Below are 13,463 nucleotides of genomic sequence, written 5' to 3'. Positions count from 1 at the left end.
GAGCGCTGTGGGTGTGCTCTTCACACCCCATTGTAAGAACAAGGAGCTGAGCGCCCAGGAATGTGCACTTGTGACAGGGATCCAAATCGTTTCTGATGCAGGTCGCCCGAGGACCGCACACGAAGAAACGGCGCCACCCCAAAAGTCTGGGGCAGAGGAGGGGGGCTGGGTGTGCTCACATGACACCCCTTCAGCAAGTCCCCCAAACCCTCTGTGAAAGGGGTGGCGGGCTGGCGTCCAGGACTGTGCGGGGTGTTAGAGGCCCTTTGGACTGAGTCGCTGGCTTCTCCTAGCCCCAGGCACCTGTGGTGACGGAGTCCACACCTGGGAGACCCCTCCCCAAAAGGCCACCTCTGTGGCCACAAACGAGCGCGGACCCTGAGGAAGGCCAGGTTCTGGCACATTCTCTGCTATCACTCGCTGTCCCTGGCTGCGTGGCCTGCGGGAGGCCCCCTCCAGTGTGCAGGTGACCTCAGGGACCACCGGGCAGCTGTCAGCAGGGCAGTGCCACTGGCCTGGCTCAGCTCAGCACCCCAGCCAGAGGGTGAGGATGGGGCGGGCACAGCCATGTCCCCCTCTCCCTTCTCCCTTCACGCCTGGGACGCCTGCGGTAGGGCGAGACCCGGCTGAGTGCCTGCGAGGCAGGATGATAAATATATGTTGGGGTTCAGAGCTGGCGCAGTCAATAATTTGGGACTTACCTGGGAGAGGAGGCAGCAGGCACCCACCATTTGGGCCAGCTCGGGCAGACTGCGGTGGGTGGGCGGGGCAGGCCTGGGGGCCGTGGGTAAGAGGCAGAGGTGGGGAGCCCCGGCTGGCAGTGCTGACTCCGCAGAGCCCAGGGCCCACGCCTGCTGACGGTGCACTTCTCAGCTGGCCACTCGGCGGCCGTGGGTAAGAGGCAGAGGTGGGGAGCCCTGCCGCCTGGCAGTGCTGACTCCGCAGAGCCCAGGACCCGCGCCTGCTGATGGTGCACTTCCCAGCCGGCCACTCGGAGGCCTGAGCGCTCTCCTGGGGCGGCTGAGACAGGGTGGGCCGGCCAGCTCTGCCCTTCATGAAGGAAGAAGCAGGTGTGCAGGCAAAGGCAGGAGGCCGAGGGCAGAGGAAGCCCCTGCCAGCGACTCCAGGGCCGTCGGGGGATGCTTTGGGGGCATCGGGCCGACTGCATGTAGCGGCAGGTGGAAATCCAGGGCAGAGGTCACTGACCGGTGGGGGGCCTGCTGGGGGAGAAGCCCCCCCTCCCCGCATTGCAGTGGGTGGGAGCCAAGGGGGAGACTCAAGGCACAATGAAGAACCCCTCAGAACTGGCTAGCTCAACCCTCGTTTTCACCCAGGAAGCAGTTCAGAGGGTCAAGGGCATGCAGCAAGGACGAGCCTGGCTGGGCTGAGGCTAGACTAGGTCCTGAGCCTCCGAGCAGGTGGGAACTGGGGGAGGGGGCGGGACTCGCCAAGGCTGACCCCCAGCCATTGATGTCAGGGTCTTTTGCGTTCTTGTATAAAAATGCAGGCTCCTGGGGCCCACAGAGATAGACTCGCTGGGGTGCTTTTTATGTCTCCAATTTGAGAACCTCTGCTGTAGAGGTTGGGGGTGAAGTTGGAGGTCTGGGTTCAGACCCTGTCTTTGGCTTTAGGCTATGACCTTCCCCCTAGAATCCTGGGTCTCCATCTGTGAAATGGGTCCATGAGGCTTCACATGAAGTGCCTACTTACACCCTAGAATCCTGGGTCTCCATCTGTGAAATGGGTCCATTTCATGAGGCTTCACATGAAGTGCTTACTTACATGGAGCTGGCCCACGGAGGGGGCTCTGTCACCAGGACCCAGACACTGGTCACTGACCAGCTCAGGGACAGTCGCATGTTCTGGCCACGTCTTGGTGGGTGGAGGGCAGGTCCCGGCAGCAGCTGACGTGCCGGGGGACGGTCTGCAGGGGAGGCTGTGCTCAGCTTGTCACGAGGACTGTTTGGTGCCTGTCCCTCGGCCTGCCAGAGCCCGGGCCTCACAGCCTTCATGAAACCTGGCCTCAAGCCCAGCCACCGGATGTCCCAGGGTGCAGAGAGGGCCTGTGGTTTCTGGGGAGAGGGAGGCGGCGCAGGGAGGAGTGAACTCGGGCACGTAGGCCCCTGTGGGCTTGCGGGTCAGAGTGAACAGGAGACCACATGCTGGGGGGCGGGGGCCAGGAGCTGGGCGCCAGGAAGGAGGCATCCCTCAGGGGACCTCAGTCACCAGGTGACCGGGGCAGAGTGTAAGGGCACCGGGGGCCGCCCTGGGCTGTCCTGAAACGCCTAGGGGGACTCTGGGCTCAGATCCTGCAGTGAGCATCCTGAGTGGCCAGGGTTGGGGCTGGTGACAGACGGCACAGTCCCCTGTCCTGTCTACCAAGCGGCAGAGGGGGGTGCCTCCATGCCGCTCACGCTGAGCTTTTATTTGCTAGTCAGGAAGGTGGGTCAGGAGACTCATTGCTTTGGATTCAGAAAGTCGAGAGCAGAATGTTCCCTGGAGATGCATATGCAGAGTTAGAAGCGGCGCTGTGGGCTGAAGTCTCTCTAGTGCTCAGACCCCAGGCCCCACTTTAGTGGCATCAGTGTCCCCCCCCGCGGGGATTCCAATACACTGACAGGTTGGAGAGCCACTGCCCCGCGGCTGCGTGCGAATGAGGCCGCTGGGGCGCCCCCTGGGAGGCTTGTGGGGGGAGAAGGCCCAGGTGTTTGTGGACAGGTGCCTCCTGGGTGGAGAACCAACGGTCACGGTCACGTCAGGGCGAGGGGACGCCCCTGCCGCCTGGTATCACGTGCCTGGGCCGGAGAGTGCCTGCAGTGTGACCTTGAGCTGAGCCCAGGCTCTTGGCAGCTGCGCTGAAAGTCATAGCTCATTAACCCCGTGCCCGAGGCGAGGGCCACATTGGTCCTGAGGGCGCGGAGCCAGAGGGACGGCTCACAGGCGGCACCCCGAGCTGCTTCTGGGCCGCCAGTCGCCTCCCCTCCACCTCGTTGGATCACAGAGCATTTGCGGCCTCTCAGTGCAGGGACAATCCTGGCGCAGGGAACACCAGGGTCTGCGGAGAATGTCGCCGTGACCCTGGGCAAGTGGTCTCTCTTCTCTGGCCTTTGTCCTTCTTTGAAGACAGTGCGTGGCCAGCACCTGGGCTCTGCAAGTCGGTTGTGATGTCTCCAAGATGCCTTGTCAGGCTCCTACTAGATGTGAGAAGGTAAAACCACGCCACAGGAAAGGGGAAACTGAGGCCGAGGGGGCTAAGTTTCGTGGAGCCAGGGTGCAAGGTCAAAATCTCGTGCAGCCAGTTACCCTCAAGCTCCCCCCAGCAGCAGGAAAGCATGGTGCCCGCTTCATGCACACAGGCCTGTGCACAAACCCGAACAATACAGAAAAAGGTCAAAATCTCGTGCAGCCAGTTACCCTCAAGCTCGCCCCAGCAGCAGGAAAGCATGGTGCCCCGCTTCATGCACACAGGCCTGTGCACAAACGCAAGCAATACAGAACCGCAAACGCCCAGGAACATGCCAGGAGCACACCCAAACTCTCCCTGGCCCTTTCCTCCCTCCCTCCCCGGCCCCACTGACACCTGACTGAAGCTGCCAGCTCCTGGCAGGAACCGCAGTCCAACCTCAGTTACACGCAGTCTTTATTCTCCCCCCAGAACTTACCTTCACTCCCGTCAGGGGTCACCCGCTGGGGCCTTGAGAAAGGTGCTCGCAGTTCTCCTTCCTGAGACCCAGAGTTCCAAAGCGGGTGGGTTTTCGAACCCCAGTGGGCGGGGTGCAGTGGCGGAGTGGGGGCTGGTTCACACTTGTTAGGGTCCCCCCAGGTGACGATGAGGCAGGGGTGACCAGGACAGAGGCACCCATGTCTTCCACTGCTGGGGAAAGTATAGTCCCCGGGCTGACCTCTGCCCTTTGTCCGGGCCCCGCTGGTGAGGCCAGATGGCCAGCATTCAGCAAACAGTGGGTGGTAGGGAAGGGTAGACGTGACAGAGAGACTCCAGACTGAAGATAAAGCCCGCTCACCTTGGGGGTCCCCTGGCCTGGCCCTACACCTCCATCAAGGCCCCAGGCTCAGGGCAGCCTTCCAGGGGGGCCGTGGAGCCTGCAGTGACTGTTGTTGCTAAGCCGGAGAAAAGCCCCTCTCCTGGCTGTGAGCGAGGGGGCTGCTGCTCTGATGTCACCAGAAAGCGGCTCCCGTCAGGCCTCGGAAGCTATTCTCAGTTAGAGAACACACCTCCGCCTGGTAGAAGTGTCTAGACTGCAGCAGGCTTTTTGTAAATGACAGAATTGTCATGTGCTGGCAGCTGGGTGAGTACTCGGTGGGGGGCACCCTCCCTCCCTGGTGAGCCTTGTCAATAGCCTTATGCTAACAGCAGTGCCCACAGCCCATGAACTGACCTGACCTGCCACTGAAGCGACAGACAGCAGTGGGTGCGTCCTGTCGAGCTGCCACCGAGTCCCAGGCCATTTCGGAGGCAGTTCTGCGGCAGCTGGATGACCTGGGTTCCGGTCCCGCCCGGCCGCTTACTGGCCATGGGGCCTGGGGAACTCCCGTTGCTTCTCTTGGCCTCTGGGTGGACTTCCATGAAACCAGGACAACGGTAAAAGGACCTGGCCCCAGACGCGGTGTTGCCCATGATGCAGTGAGAGGCACTCTCTGAAGATGTTCCATTCTTCCAACTCGCCCACAAACAACGGAGACCCATCTCCAGGTTGAAGGACTTCGGCGCTCACTCAGGAACAGAAGCAGCATTTGAGCCACTATCTGGTCCACTGTGAAGTGCACGGTCAATTCTGGAGCTCTGCTGCCCCCTAGGGTTTGGGGTGGGAATCAGACCCAATGCAGGTCAGTGGGGCTCCCCACCTGGGAACCTGGCACCCACCTGGGAAACCGGCCGGCACCATCCCACTGGGGGGCCATCCTCCACCATCTGTTTCTTTCTGTGTCTTTTCCTTGAGGCCTTGGGCAAGTCGGTGCAGCCTCGCTGAGCCTCAGTTCCTGCATCTGTCAAATGGGTTAACAGGCATAGCATCCACTCTGCAGAGTAGCATGAGGGTTACATGATGTGTTTTTTTGTTTTGTTTGTTTTTAATATATTTTATTGATTTTTTACAGAGAGGAAGGGAGAGGGATAGAGAGTTAGAAACATCGACGAGAGAGAAACATCGATCAGCTGCCTCCTGCACACCCCCTACTAGGGATGTGCCCGCAACCAAGGTACATGCCCTTGACTGGAATCGAACCCGGGACCCTTCGGTCCGTAGGCCAATGCTCTATCCACTGAACAAAACCAGTCAGGGCATGATGTGTTTTTTTAGAGGCACCGACCCCACCACCAGGGTGGGTGCCATCTTCACCTCCTGGATGAGGCAGCCCCTCCAGGAGCAAGGACTTCCAAGGGGGCCCAGGCCGGTTTTCTGGTCTTCCTCCGGGTCTTCCCACAGACCCCCCGAGCTTCATCTCAGCACAGGTCCTCTGGGGACTTGCCTTGGCTGTCCGTGTGAAAAGGTCCCTCGGTGGATTCTGAGGCTCTGCTGATGTCCTGGCTGGGAGCAGGTACCGGGGGAACTGGGGATGCTCCCCTCCCGGGCCCCCACCCCCCATTATGGAGTGACTCTGCACGGTGACGCACCGGCTGGTGACCTGATCCAGGCGTTGCCCATGTGTTTCCCACTGTGATGGACACCACACTCGGCGGACCTCACCGCAGGACCAGGGCCTCTTGCCGGCTCCAGGAGGGGTGACGTGACCCCTAAAGTGCAGCCTTGCCCTGTCCCCAGGCACTTGGGTGCAGGGAGGGGGACCTGGCGCCCTCCAGTCTGATGGCTCTCAGTTAACACAGGGCTGCTCACTCCATTTCTGACCCCATAACCTCCCTGCTGGACCCTCCTCAGGTGATGCAAGGGGAGGAGCCCCAAAACGATTCACTGAAGGGGAAGCTTGCTGGGGGCTGGGGGGCAGAGGAGACAGTGCGCAGCTAGTTTCATTGAAAGGAAGGCCTACAATGAACGCCCCTCACAAGTTTCCCTTCTCTGCCCACTCAGCCTCCTTTCTGGAACATCCTTCTCCGCTGTCTGGGACGCCCAGCAGCCTCTCCCGTGTCTGACATGCAGGGGGGGAGCAGGAGCAGGAGCGGGTGCAGCTCCAGCGGGGCAATGAGTGCTCTGAGCCATGCCCCAGGGAAAGCCGGGGAAGCCGTGCAGGCAGCTGAGGAGCAGGGGGCCGGAGGCCCCAACTGGGGCATGTTAGGCCATCCTATCGGTCATCGGACCAGGGAACCCCGGCATGGAGGCCACACCCGCCTGCAGGGAGAAGGGACCTGGAATCTTCCACCAGCAGTGGCTATAATTAGGGTTCAGCCGAGGTCCCTGGACAAATGAGTTCAGTCTTCCTGGCCAAGGAGCAGTCTGCAGTGTTGTGCGCTTGGCGGGAGCGCGGGCCTGCCTGAGCGGTGTCTTTAGTCCCCGGAAGAATCGGTGTCTCATACGCAGATGATGAACGGAAACAAAACCTCGCTGTTTGTGTGGGCACCGTGGTATATCGGAAAGTAATCCATGTACGAGCACATTTCCTATGTTAGGTGTTTGAAACGTTGAAGAGAGTCCGACATCATCTAACAGGAAGACTGACAGGAGGAGACAGATGGCTCTCCCCACGGGGGCTCCTCTGGCCTCCGGTTCCCTGGAATCTACGCTTTCACCGCAAAACTTCTCCTCAAGGATTCCGGATATTTGATTGGAAAGTAAACAGGGAAAGGATTCAAGATGGGCAGTCGCGGCAGGAGGACATGTACTAAGCTCTCTGTGCTCATGAGCACTTATGTATGCGATGATACAGTCACAGAGCACGATTTAGGTTCAGTATCTGCGCGTGAAGAATGCTTGGTGTAAACATCACAGACGGGCATTAGCCCTCTTATCAAGAAGTTGGAGGGGGCATTCCTAGGGCTGGCACACAAATTCAGCCAGTGGGGGCTCCAGGCTGGCATTTCTGAAATTCTTGGGGCCTTCCCCTCATGGCTGCAATGTGGCTGCAGCAGCACCAGACATCACATTGTCTCTTGACAATATTCACATCAGGAAGGAGGCAAAGAGAAAATGTTCTCTTCCTTCATCAGGGGCCAAATCTTACCACACTGTTTCTGCAGTGTATGGCAGACTCGCTAGCCATGCCTGCTTCAACCTCTCATAGTTAGTCTATATCCTGGAGCTAGGTCCGGCTGCCAGAACAGACTCCGGTTCTACTCGTAAGAATGAAGGAGAAAGGGCTGCTAAGCAGGCACCCCAGGTGCAAGCTGCCCTGGCGATGGGGGGTGAGCCCGCCCTCATTTCCACGGGAACAGGAGCTTCATCTGCAATCCTCACTGGCAGGCCCTCTGGAGCGGGAGGGCCCTGCTTCCCCGAGCAGCACTTTCCAAGCAGGGTGAGGCCACGTAATGGATTCCCTCCTAAGACCCCTCCGGTTTATTTACCCAGTGAGTCCCCCTCCTCCATGTGCCCGAAACAGCCACGATGGGGGAAATGGCAAGTCCTTCCCAACTCGGACGGTTCTAGGCCTGAAGTGAGAGACAGTGGGTCCTGGCCACGGGGGACGACAAGAGGAGAGGAGCTGTGCCCGTTTTCTCCGAGTCACTTACAGGAACCGAGGGGTCCACGTTGATACGCATATGACTCCCAAAGACAGCGTTTCGGAAGGCGTGGCCGCCCTCGCGTGCCCTTCCCAGCCTGCTGTTCTTGTGGATTTGTGGCACATCCACAGGCAGCACTGCGCGACCAAGACCTCGTGCCCAAGCCTCTGACCCCCCTCGACATCGGGCCACCGAGGGGCAGCGGCATTTTCATGTAACACAGAATGACAACAGAGAGATGGCATTTCCAGGCAACTGTGGGCCTGGGCAGATGCCAGGCTTTGGAGGTGCAAAGGGAAGCAGGTTGTGAGAACATGGGACCAGGCAAGGGTGTGGGGCAGACAGACCTCTCCCAGCCTTTGCTCTTCGCGGCTCAGCGAGAGAAATGACAGAAGTAATAGAACAAGCTTGGAACAGGCTTTGCTCTCTTCTGAGTCACCCGGGGACGGAGGATGGAAAATTCCCACTCTCCCTCTCCCTCGTTCCCAAATGGGAACACGGGCTGCTCGGAGAGGACAGCACAGCCTGGGGTCCGTGACCAGCTGGCAGGACACCTGGGCCATCTTGTGTGGTGGCTTGGTCCCTCCGGGCTCTGGGTGCTCCCTGCCCAGCACAGCCTTCTCTTGGCAGGCCTCGGAGTGCCGAAGCTAGTGAGCCTTTCAGGCTGGTGGGGGCGTCCGCTTGGGGCTGCTGTGCAATCTAGACTGCGGGCGGCTCATCCCGAACGAGCCTTGCTGCGCTGTGCACTCAGCAGAGTCTATCACCACCAGATAAAACGGCAGAACACCTGCCCCAGGCCCATCACCCTCCCTCCCTCCGGAACCATCTGTGTGTCTCTCTTACTGCGGCACGATGCTGTGCCGGGGGACTTCTGCCTCCCTCCCGCAGGGCTCACAGCTCCACAGGTCACAGACCTGCGCACCTCGGACCCGGAACCCGCCCTCTGCTCAGCAGCAGCTTGTCCACCCCCAGCCCCCAGCGGAGGGCGAAACCCAGCTCCAGTGACTAACAAATGGTAAATGGTGCTCAGATGAGTTCGGGGAGTGATGAAGAAACAAGGGAGGTGGAAGTCCTAGCACACACGGGGGACATCTTAGCTGCTGCTCAATAACACACTCATATCAATACATGATTGAGAAGCCAGGAAACCAACACAAACCCTCAGTCTATGTCCTCTGAACATCTCTGCCTGGCAGCTACTGATCCCTGGAAAGGCAAAATGCCGACGTGCACACGAGTAAGTCGTGCTCTGACAAAAGGTCACAAAGTGTGTGCCCCGAGTCCACCTTTCTGGGGCTCGCTAACTCAACCAAACTGCACTCGCTGAACCTGTCTCAGCACGATCCCTGGAAACTGTCCACACCTCTGTAAGGGAGAGCTGCCGTATTCTAGACGTTTCCAGGAAAAAGAAGCTGAACTCTGCGCAGGAACTGGTTATCTTAATCTGCTCAGGCTGCTGCAGCAAAAGTACCATAGGCTGCGGCTTAGACGCATGGGTTACTCACCGTCCTGGAGCCTGGGGAGCCCAAGGTGAAGGCGCCGGCAGATTTGGGGTCTGCTGAGGGCCCGCTTCCTGGCTCCTAGGTGGCAGCCTCTGCTGTGTCCTCACGGCGGGGGGTGAGGGCCTCTGGGGCCCCTTTTATAAGCACACTAATCCCATGGGGAGGGCGTCGCCTCAGGACCTCATCACCTCCCAGAGGCCCCACCTCCAAGAGCCACCACCTTGAGGGTAGGTTTCAATGTCTGACTTCCAGGAGGACAGGGGCGCTGCGTGCCCAGCTGGAAAGAGCAGCTGGGTTTGCAGCCAGCAGAGCTGGGTGGGGACCTGGGCCCTGTTCCTCAGCTGCTGTGCCATCTTGGGCAAACCACTCAACTTCTCTGAGCTTCAGTTTCCTCTCGTGTCCAATTGGGATCATTTCAAGTGGATCCAGGGCTGGCACAGAATAAAGGCCCGGGAGACAGTGAGCTCTGACACAGGGTGACATGTTTGTGCTTTTGGCAAGGAGTGTTTTGCTCACGGGACGGTAAATGACTTCACCTCACATTCTAGAAGCATCCGCCCGCCTCTTATGTGTCAGCCGCTGTGGACACAGACGGGAGGAAGTGTGAATGCTGACTCCCGGAGCTCACTTTCCATCCCACCGAGGTCTACAAGAAAGAAAAGCCACCCCCTCCCCCCGCTCCAAAAACAAGCACAAGGAAAGCCTGTTTCATTGAACATGATGCCAACCAGACTGCGGGGATGAGCGCCTGCTTCCCAGCCAGGTGGGGTCTGAACAGCCACACGTTACCCCTGTGGCCGCCTCAAGTCTAACCACTCACACCCCCCAACACACACACACACACACACACACACACACACACACACTTATTCCAGGCTCTGCTCATGGTGTTTTCCACATGATGAGGTCCAGGTCCCACAGCAGAGCGTGAGCAGACTCAACCCAACGCAGAACTGTGGCCCCGCCCAGCGACCCACACCAAACAGATCACTGGCCCGTGAGCAGAGCTGAAGTTTCCGGGGACAGTGTCAGCTAAGGCCAGGGGACCTGGCTGAGCCCCAGCACACAGTCTCTCCGGCCATTCAAGACTTCCGGCTGGACCTCCAAGTCGAATGCTTGGATGTCTCTGAAAACTGACAGCTCTTGGAGAGAGACATGGACCAGCATGTTTCTGTTCTCCACAGCCCGGAAGCAGAGAGGTGCCTAACAGATGGAAGATGGGATAATGGGAGAGGGAAGAGGGGCTTGCTTACAAGAAATATAAGCAAGCTGGTATGCAACCTGGACGGACCGAGAAAGGTCAACCTTTAAAGCACAGGAGGGGTAAGGCCGCCTCCCCGGGAAGCAGGCGTGTCCCGCCTGGGAGGAGCACACCCAGGCAGGAGATGTGGACAGCAGCTGCTAGCCACATTGCTCTTCTGATTCCCAGCCCCTGGGGAGTGTGAGTGGAAGTGGCAAGTTCTGCTGCTGCCTCGGCTCCCAGAACCCCCTCAGGCAAGTCCCCCCCAGGCTTGATCCCCTGCAGGCTGGATGGAGATGGGCTCAGGGGCTCCTGCAAGCACACAGGCAGTGGCTCTGTGACTGCCCCAGGGCCGCCCCACCCACCCATTCCCCTGCCCCGTTACTCCAGCAAGAAAGTTCTTTTGTGTGTGAGCCATCCAATATTTTTAGGTCTATTTATTACAGAAGTAGCATTACCCTAATACAATCATTGCTAAATGGCCATAGTACATTTATGCTATAATTGCACATCATTTGAATCACCGCAGGAATGTCCTTTTCTCTTGATTCTAAATTTCAGAAGTGAAAGGTAAGAAGTTAAAGTTGCTGCAAGGCAAAGGATAAAAACATTGCGAGGTAGTCGGTAGTGTGGCTGTCAAATGCCAGGTTTCCCACCTACAAACAAGCAGGGTGCGCGATTCCCCGTCTGTACAGCGAGCGGAATGCCAGGCAGGCCCACCCCTCGGCCGGGGTCAGCAAACGATGGCCCGGGGGCCGCATCCGGCCTGCGCCTGCTTCTGTACAGCCCTCGAGCTCAGGATGTTTGTACGTTTTTAAAAACAGAGAAGAATATATGACTGAGACCATGTGCAGGCCAGACAAATCGTCACCCGCCGGCCCTGCCTTACAGGGTTGCTGTGAGGGCCACCACAGTGCAGGCCAGTGCCTGGCTCAAAGGAAGCAAGCAAGACAAAGTGATGCATGCAACACAGCCATTAGTGTTTTCAAAAATCAACTGCCACGTGACGGGTTCCTCATTTCCTCGAGGTGAACTGTCTCCCCTTCCCTCCCAGAAACAACAGACAAACATCTTGATTATTATTATGGACACAAGATCTTTCAAATGAAAAGTTGCTGGCAGTTCAAGTTCATGACCGAGAGAAAGGAGTAGCTCCCTTGATAGCAAAGGGACCTGCTGGCAGCAGAACATGGAGGCGCGACTCCATCTAACGCGTCGGGGAAGACCACGACATTTGACGTTGTGAGTTAGACATTAAGTAGGTATGGAAAGAGAGTAAACTGACTCGGCGACAGGACTGGGCGCTGGCTGTCGCAAGGGAACACTGTTGCTGGGTAAATGCACTTGCAATGGCGATCTACGACAGGGTTCAGGCAGAGACAACAAAAGCCGGCCTTTCAGAATCCGACTGGGTGGGTGACGCTCGGCAGAACTGGTCTCACAACGACACGGTAGAGATTAGTGTTGGGCGTGACTGGTGTCACCGAGACAGCGTTTCCCAGAGGAGGTCTGTGCACACGGGACCCTGGGACACCACGGGCACGTACGTGTGCCTGTCCGGGGGGACGTCCCAAGCTGGGACGCCAGGAAGGCAGGCGCAGCACACACTCCTGGAGTCACAACGCGCCGCAGCACACTGCAGGGCCCGGGAGACCGTCTAGCCCACGACAGTTTCCTCCCGCACGACGCGCGGTGACATCGCGGAGCATCAGCACTCGGCAGGACATTCTGGTCGGGCGGCATGTCGTGCAGCTTTCGGGTCCACGTTAACGACACACCGAGAACCTGGGCTTCCCTCAAAGCTTTTGAAGTTCTCGTTTTACAAACACACACTTTTAACAGAACTGAAAAGCTGCAGTCTTTCCATTATAACCAGATACTCGCAAGATTCCTCGCGAGCTTATGAAACTCAGGTTTGGCAGGAAAATCACAGTTTAAAGATACCCTGTCCACTCACCAATGTCAGAAGTTTCAGCAGAGCAAATTTTTCATCAGAAGAGACGGGAGACATTCTGTGACAGGGCCTGGCAGGGCCTCTGTCCTGGGACGAACTCGGCCAGGCCCTTCATGTGGTGTTCCCGGAGGAGTTCCATTTATTAATCATTGTATATATAAAAAAAAAAAACCTTGGCTTTCATTGGAAGAGAAAAGAAGTTACTATATCCAAATATTTAATATTTTAACATTGCAAAAGTTCTACTTTTATAACAGGGTTTTTCTTAAATGGAGAAAACTTTGGAAAAATTTTAAAAAGAAACTTATGATTTATTAGAGTACAGGTTCCAAAACCACATTTTTAGAAAAATATAAAGTGCCCAAATACCACTTACACAGGTGACAGAGGCCTCCTGGAGCCAGATGAAGCATCCGTGAAGAAACATTTAAAAACAGTCTAGATACATATTTACACGGGTCACTAAAGGGAAAACCATCTTATCTTTCTTGGCTTCGATGTTACTCTACGAGAAAAGAAGTCAAACTGGAAAACCAACAAGCATAATTCTCAGCATGCTCCAAGGTTTCTTTGTAATGTATCTGGTTAACATTTACTCCACACTTTCTCATTTTCACCTTTAAATGTGAGTAGTGTTAAAGCCCCCGGCCTCAGGCAGGCGGGTGCTGTGAGTGGTCACAATTTCAAATGCAAGTCCTAATGGTCTGACTGTGGATTTGATGAGGACCATGGATACCGGGTCATAGTGAGTTCAGGCTGGAAGGGGCCGGCTGGCCAAATCGCCATTGTTTTCTAATAAATGCTTATTAACTCAGCCGTCACTTGCTAGAGTCTCGGGTAGCGTCCCCAAACCTCAGTCACCTCAGGGCTTATTAAGGACCAATGGAAGGCAGTCATCCAACATGGTATGAAAATCCTGCACTCAAATGAGCACAGGCAGCAAGAGCGACTGGATCCCTGCCCTCCAGAGCCTCAGGCATTAGATCAACTGGATTCTCAAACTTAGAGAGTGACGTCCGTCATGAGGCCCTAACTCCAGACACCAGCCTCGATTGGTGAACTACAAGACTAGCTGGCAGGAGACCTGGCGGTTGTGGTGGGAGTTCCAGAGCTGCACAGAGTGGAACTGTCAGTGCTCGG

General features: G+C 57.3%; 1 long non-coding RNA gene across 1 annotated transcript in view; it reads left to right on the top strand.

Annotated features, from left to right (window-relative positions):
• The first annotated feature begins 2,334 nt into the window (after window positions 1–2,334).
• LOC106725692 overlaps window positions 2,335–13,463 on the top strand; it is an 11,643-nt gene continuing 514 nt past the window's right edge. The window contains exons 1-2 of the long non-coding RNA XR_001361618.1: window positions 2,335–2,346; window positions 13,332–13,337. This is a non-coding gene — a long non-coding RNA (uncharacterized LOC106725692). The remainder of the gene's footprint in view (window positions 2,347–13,331; window positions 13,338–13,463) is intronic.

Source organism: Myotis brandtii, unplaced genomic scaffold (genome assembly GCF_000412655.1).
Source record: "Myotis brandtii unplaced genomic scaffold, ASM41265v1 scaffold181, whole genome shotgun sequence".
NCBI classification, from domain to species: domain Eukaryota; kingdom Metazoa; phylum Chordata; class Mammalia; order Chiroptera; family Vespertilionidae; genus Myotis; species Myotis brandtii.
This window is presented reverse-complemented; position numbering and strand designations above follow the sequence as displayed.